The sequence below is a fragment of the Pinus tabuliformis genome, chromosome 4_1 (assembly GCF_031772625.1).
Source record: "Pinus tabuliformis cultivar Carrire ecotype Pingquan chromosome 4_1, CPIR1, whole genome shotgun sequence".
NCBI classification, from domain to species: Eukaryota; Viridiplantae; Streptophyta; class Pinopsida; order Pinales; family Pinaceae; genus Pinus; species Pinus tabuliformis.
Window position 1 is genome coordinate 822,578,492 of NC_142303.1, and position 5,665 is coordinate 822,584,156.

The window sequence follows — 5,665 nt, forward strand, 5'->3', positions numbered from 1 at the left end:
GCAAAGGAAACGGCGTAAGGCATAGAGGGGTAAGGCATAGAGTGGGGAAGAATAGCGACATGTGAATGGGCATTGTTGAAAGCAAGGGTGGACGATAATGTGTATTCTGAAAATGGATATTTTGTTATGGTCAACCTAATGCATTCATTAATTAGATGACAACAAAAAAGTTTCGAGCCCAGGTTGAACCAACACAAATCTTTTCTACAAGACTGAAATTGCCTAAATGATTCCTCAATTAATGGAAATAACCATTTCCCTCCTCTAATACCTAAAATACATTGTAGGAGACCGATTTTTCAAGTAACTTAATATAACTAGCAATTGCCCCAAAAAGTGCAAAGAGAGGTCGATTACAAACAAGTTTTTTTATGTATAAAGTGTTGAGAATGGAGGATCTCGGATTAGACTTTAGTTGGACTCCGTTGGTTTGGGAGATGTATCATGTGTTACCATTTGTGCATATTATGGGCATAAAGTTGGTTATGATGATGGAGATTATTTTCAACCAGTTGTGGGTTGGCAACAACTTTTGTGAATTCCTTGGGTAAGATTCGATCTTCTGGATAACGGAAATTCCAGTGTCCATTTAGTCTATACTAGAGTACAATGATTGTTGGCAAAGCTAAAGAAACTACCATCAATGTATAGAGCCAATGTAACTCGTAGTCATCATTTTTATCCATACAGGGCTATGATTATAGGTACCAACCATTTGAGCAGGCAGGGGCTGTATTTGCTAAATAGGGATCATGTTATCCTCGTGGAGTTATTGGTTGCACTTAGAAAATATAAAGTAGGATTGAGCATCGACTATCTGGCTGGATGGAATTTTTGATAAGCGCTGGCCAATTTTATCTATTGTGTAATCATTTCCCTGATTTAAAGGCTGCTCTGAGTTACTAATAGAGACGGTTCTAAAAGATAAGGCTTCGAGAACCTTACTTTAGTTGGTGGAGGCTTAGTACATTTTCTTCTGAAGCTTTGGCCTCAAACTCGAAAGCTACTTGTAAAGCATTCTCCAAAGCATTTATACTAAGCAGGTCCATTTTTCTTTGGATATTTTGGTTGAGAGTCCTCTGAGAAGTGAGTCGAGGAACTTCCAATTCGTCACCATGGACTTGAAGCCATCAAAAATATTGTTTGATGCCTTTGACTAGGTACTTGCCTTACATGAATCCATTGCTTCATGATTTCCTCTGCTTTCCCCTTCAGGTATAACCTATCTTGCATTTCTTGCTTGAAGCATATCAAAGTTTGTGTAGGAGGTGAATTTGAGTTGACTAAGTCTCGTACAAGAGCCCACCGCCATGTTAAGGGTTGGTCGCTCCATACTGACTTCTTTTAGCATCAACTTCTGTGCATCATTCGGTTGTTATATTTGAAAGAAGGCTTCTCGTACAAGAGCCCACCACCATGTTATGGGTTGGTCACTCCATACGGACTTCTATTAGCATCAACTTCTGTGCATCATCCAATTGTTACATTTGAAAGAAGACTTCTAGGCTTTGTAATGAAGCATCCATCACTTATGTTTTAGGATTAAAAGCTTGATATATAGTTCATATATCAGTGATGTTATTGTCCCATAATACCATAAGACTGAAAGATTCATATCTGGTTGGAATTTCGATGATAATGACGGCCTCACATTCTGCTAGACTCCACATTTTCTGAAAGGCCAGGAACATATTTTTCATTTTAGATGCAATTGTTGGTTGTCAAATATGTCTTATACATTATTTTTATTGGACTTCATGCCTGTAGAGATATTTACTCTTGGCTACTTCCCCAGCCATGATAGAGAAAAGGAGCCCAAACACTTGTGAAGCTTCTTCCTCTGCATAGGTGGTGTGTCAAAATGGGTTCTCTTTTTGGCAGACATTTGAGTAACGGTCTTCCGCCAATATAAGATTCTGGTATGCAAGTATAATTTCAACATAGAATTGCCTACATGAACTTAGACCTGAACATTGCCTGAGAATAGAGACTTCAAAGCTAGTTCTTCAAGCGCATGTAATATAGATTCATTTAGAAAAAGGATGCGTGAAGACAATTGTAATGTTGAAGACAAACTTTGATCACCATATTGAGGAACTAACATTGTGCCCGAGCCCTACTAGCTTGAGAGTTTTGACAGGGTTTGTGTTCGACTAATATAGTCAACGAAGGTGAGTATTGAATAGGTTCTGATTGGACCACAAAACCATGATGAGTCTCAATGATTCCTCAGCAAGGCATCAACCAAAACAAAGCAGGAATTACACAAGCCTTTCGGGATGCTCTCTAAAGAAGCATGAAACTTCTCATTGTGTTCAGCAACATTTCTATTGAAGGTCAAGTTGGCTCATGTAAAGCAAGGGAAGTTTTGCATCTTCCACAACTTCACATTGTCAAAGACAACCGTATTATCTTGTCCAATGTAAGAAGAGAGAACACTTACAATGCAATATATTCATAAAAACATACTAAGAAATGATAGTTATCAAGATAGAATCTGAATTCAAATGTGGATACCGTACAATACAGAAAACAATTGGCCCACAAAACTACAGTTCAGAAAATTTAGGAGTATACATATTATTAAAGCAAAAACATGCACTTCTTCAAATTTATTGAAAAAAATAGGCATGTGGATAGTCCAGACTAATTTTATCAAAAATTTTAATGATTGGATAACATAAACCCCTACAAAAATGCTCAAAGGTCCGTTGAGCCTTCTGATGCAATCCCTTCAAGAAATGTATTTCCTTATGATACACTATAAACTGTACGAAACCCAACAAAAACTAGAGTAGCAGGTCTTCTCTAAAGAACATTAGATTTATTATTGAGATTATTACAAGTTTGATTTAAAAAAGTTGATAGCCATCACACTATTTTCTTGTGCTTGGTGGGCGTATGTATTTGTTTGCGTGTGTTGTGATTCTACTTTTGATAATGCAAATGATGTAACCTATTCTAGGTGTTCTGGAAGTAAGAAGGATATGCACAGACATTAGGTACACCCTTTCAAGTTGAAAAATAAAAAATAAATAAGCACATATCAAACAGAGAATATATGACTAAATACCTAGTGGAAGCTACTTATTTAGTATGTTGGCTCGGTTGGCATGCTTCATTTGAATGTAACTTTGTTTATGAAGGTCTAAGCAGGCCTTTAAGGTGCAGGCAACAGTGTCCCAACTACAAATGCAGTCTCCTCGAGACTTCACACATGAACAAAATAGACAAACCTCTCTAAGCATCAGCAGCAGCATAGTCTTCTGAAATCTCCCATGGCTAGCACCTAAAACGTCGTTAAAGCATGCACTGAATCATTGTAAACGCTCACTGTATCTTAAAAAATTATTATTACTTGTAAAATTTGTCATTGAAAACAGAATTTTTGTGCGACAGGATAAACAAATTAGTGCAGCACGGACAATCAAGTGAGGATCCGCAGGTTGTTAAAAGGCGAGCCCGTTCGAAAATGCACCTCCCCTTTGAACTTTCTCATTAAATAATTTTAGGTCGAGGGGACCCATGTGAAGGCTTCATAGCAGCATGGATTAAGAGCATATGGATGCTGGTTATATGGATCTTTCAATTTTTGTAACATGTCAAAGGCTGTACTTGAATGGAGTGGTGTTCATTTTTTATGAAATGAAATAAAGTGAGAGGTTGAACTGCAGGGAAAATGGACACCATTTTTTCCAATAGAATTAATGTAGATAAATTTTAAATATAAATCTAACATGAGTTTATAGTTATTTAATTTATTTAACAAATATTATTTTAATGTTTTGTGTGGTTATTTTTTTTATTTTTGTTTTTGTAAAGTTTTATTTTTTATTTTATTTTGGTGGATATGAGCAAAATTTCAACTTTGATGATGAAGGGACACCCTTACACATCATACTCGATCGGTTTAATGAGACAAGTAAGAAACTTGCAAACTAATGACACTAAGTAAGTTAAAAGACAGGAGAATGGAAAAAAGGGATGCATGGAAGGTGTTGAGTATGAAATGATATAGCCACTCTATTTTAATTTATTTAGGCTTATTATTCTTAATGAGGTTGGACAAGTCCCTATATGGTTACACTTCACTAGAAGGAGGATATAACCACAAAAATGAAATAATGCAACAAGTATAACTTCCAAGCATCATGATTCATTTCCAACTTCAACCCACAATCTTTACATCCCAATATACTAAATGAAAAATATTCTTATGAATAAATGACTAATGTACCTCATGCGTGTTGAGTCTCCATCATTGGATGAGTACACTTATTTCAAAAAATGACCTGAGCATATGAGAAAGATGCATCACAAGAGTTGTGTATGTGGATAATGTCAATTATTATTTCTATAATGTGAATCATGGAGGGATGATGATTATTATCTCATGATGCCCATGGCTTCTTTCAGCCTGCCCTTCACCAGGTACCACCGCGGGGACTCCCAAACGAATGGCAGAACGAAGATGCAATACACGGCCGAGGGAATCGAACCTGTGACGTACAGATATCTCCAGTTGCCGGAAAAGTAGGACAGAGCCGGCAGCACTGCTATGCCGAGAGAAAAGAAGTAGAAAGTCGACATGCCAACCGGTGCTCTCTTGGACGGTCCGACGGCTTCCGTCGCCAAGACGAACGACGACAACCCCAGGCCACCATTGCTAATTCCCGTCAATAGACGGAGAATTAAATAAACCCAGAAATTCGGCGACATTGCCGTCAAGAAACCAAAAATGGCATTGCAGATGCAGACCAACTTCAGGACACCCTCACGCCCCAGCGAAGAATCCGATAGATGCCCAGATATCCCTGCACCTGTATCAAAAAATAAATCAGAAACTGAAAGAAAATCTTAATGGCGATCAGCCGTCAGATATAAAAGCGCACAGGGGCTGAAAATATCAATTACCGAGCAAACACCCGACAAAGAACGCAGACTGCAGAAACCCAACTTTGTATTTCTGGCCGCAGACGAGATCCCATCCGCAGACCGTCGAAACCCCGGGGCCTCCGTCCCAGTCCCATGAGGCCCGGTCCATGGAGCATATAGATCCCGTCGGGCTGCAGGATTCGAACCTTGGCTTCACGGAAAGGAAATCCTCTGGGGTTTTCCCTCCATTGCAATGCCAATGGGGTTCATAGTCGGCGAAAATCATGACCATCGTAGGAAAGGCCTCCAGTGTCCGTGCGAGGCTCGATAGCAAGAAATGCTTAATCTGCCACCGCCCGAACAATAACTCAGAAGACACAGAGGCCATTGGGTTGGGAGACAAAAGGACAGTGTGAGGATCAACGACCAAACTTCCTTCAATCGTCTAACACCACAAATCTACGGTCAACAATAAGACACGGCATCGGCTGGGGCAATTCATTTCAAAGGGAAACGCCTTACGGCGTAATGAATTGAATTTTGTATCCCAAACTGTTTTCGAAATTATATCCATATGGATTAACTGTTAATAGTTTTTGTGAAGATCTATGATAAACACTTCACTGTTTTTGTGGAGATCTATGATAAAGATCTATGATAAACACTTCACTGTTTTTGTGGAGATCTATGATAAACACTTGCACTAGTGGATCACTTTGAAGAATACCTGCAACCAGGGCAAAGCCATGTCCAAATGACTTGGTCAGCTAGCCAAATAATGCTAGAACAT

The 5,665-nt window shown here is 38.7% G+C and overlaps 1 pseudogene; it reads right to left on the reverse strand.

Moving 5' to 3' along the window:
- Positions 1–4,386: 4,386 nt before the first annotated feature.
- LOC149178764 (organic cation/carnitine transporter 4 pseudogene) lies at positions 4,387–5,263 on the reverse strand (annotated as a pseudogene).
- Between the last annotated feature and the right edge of the window lie 402 nt (positions 5,264–5,665).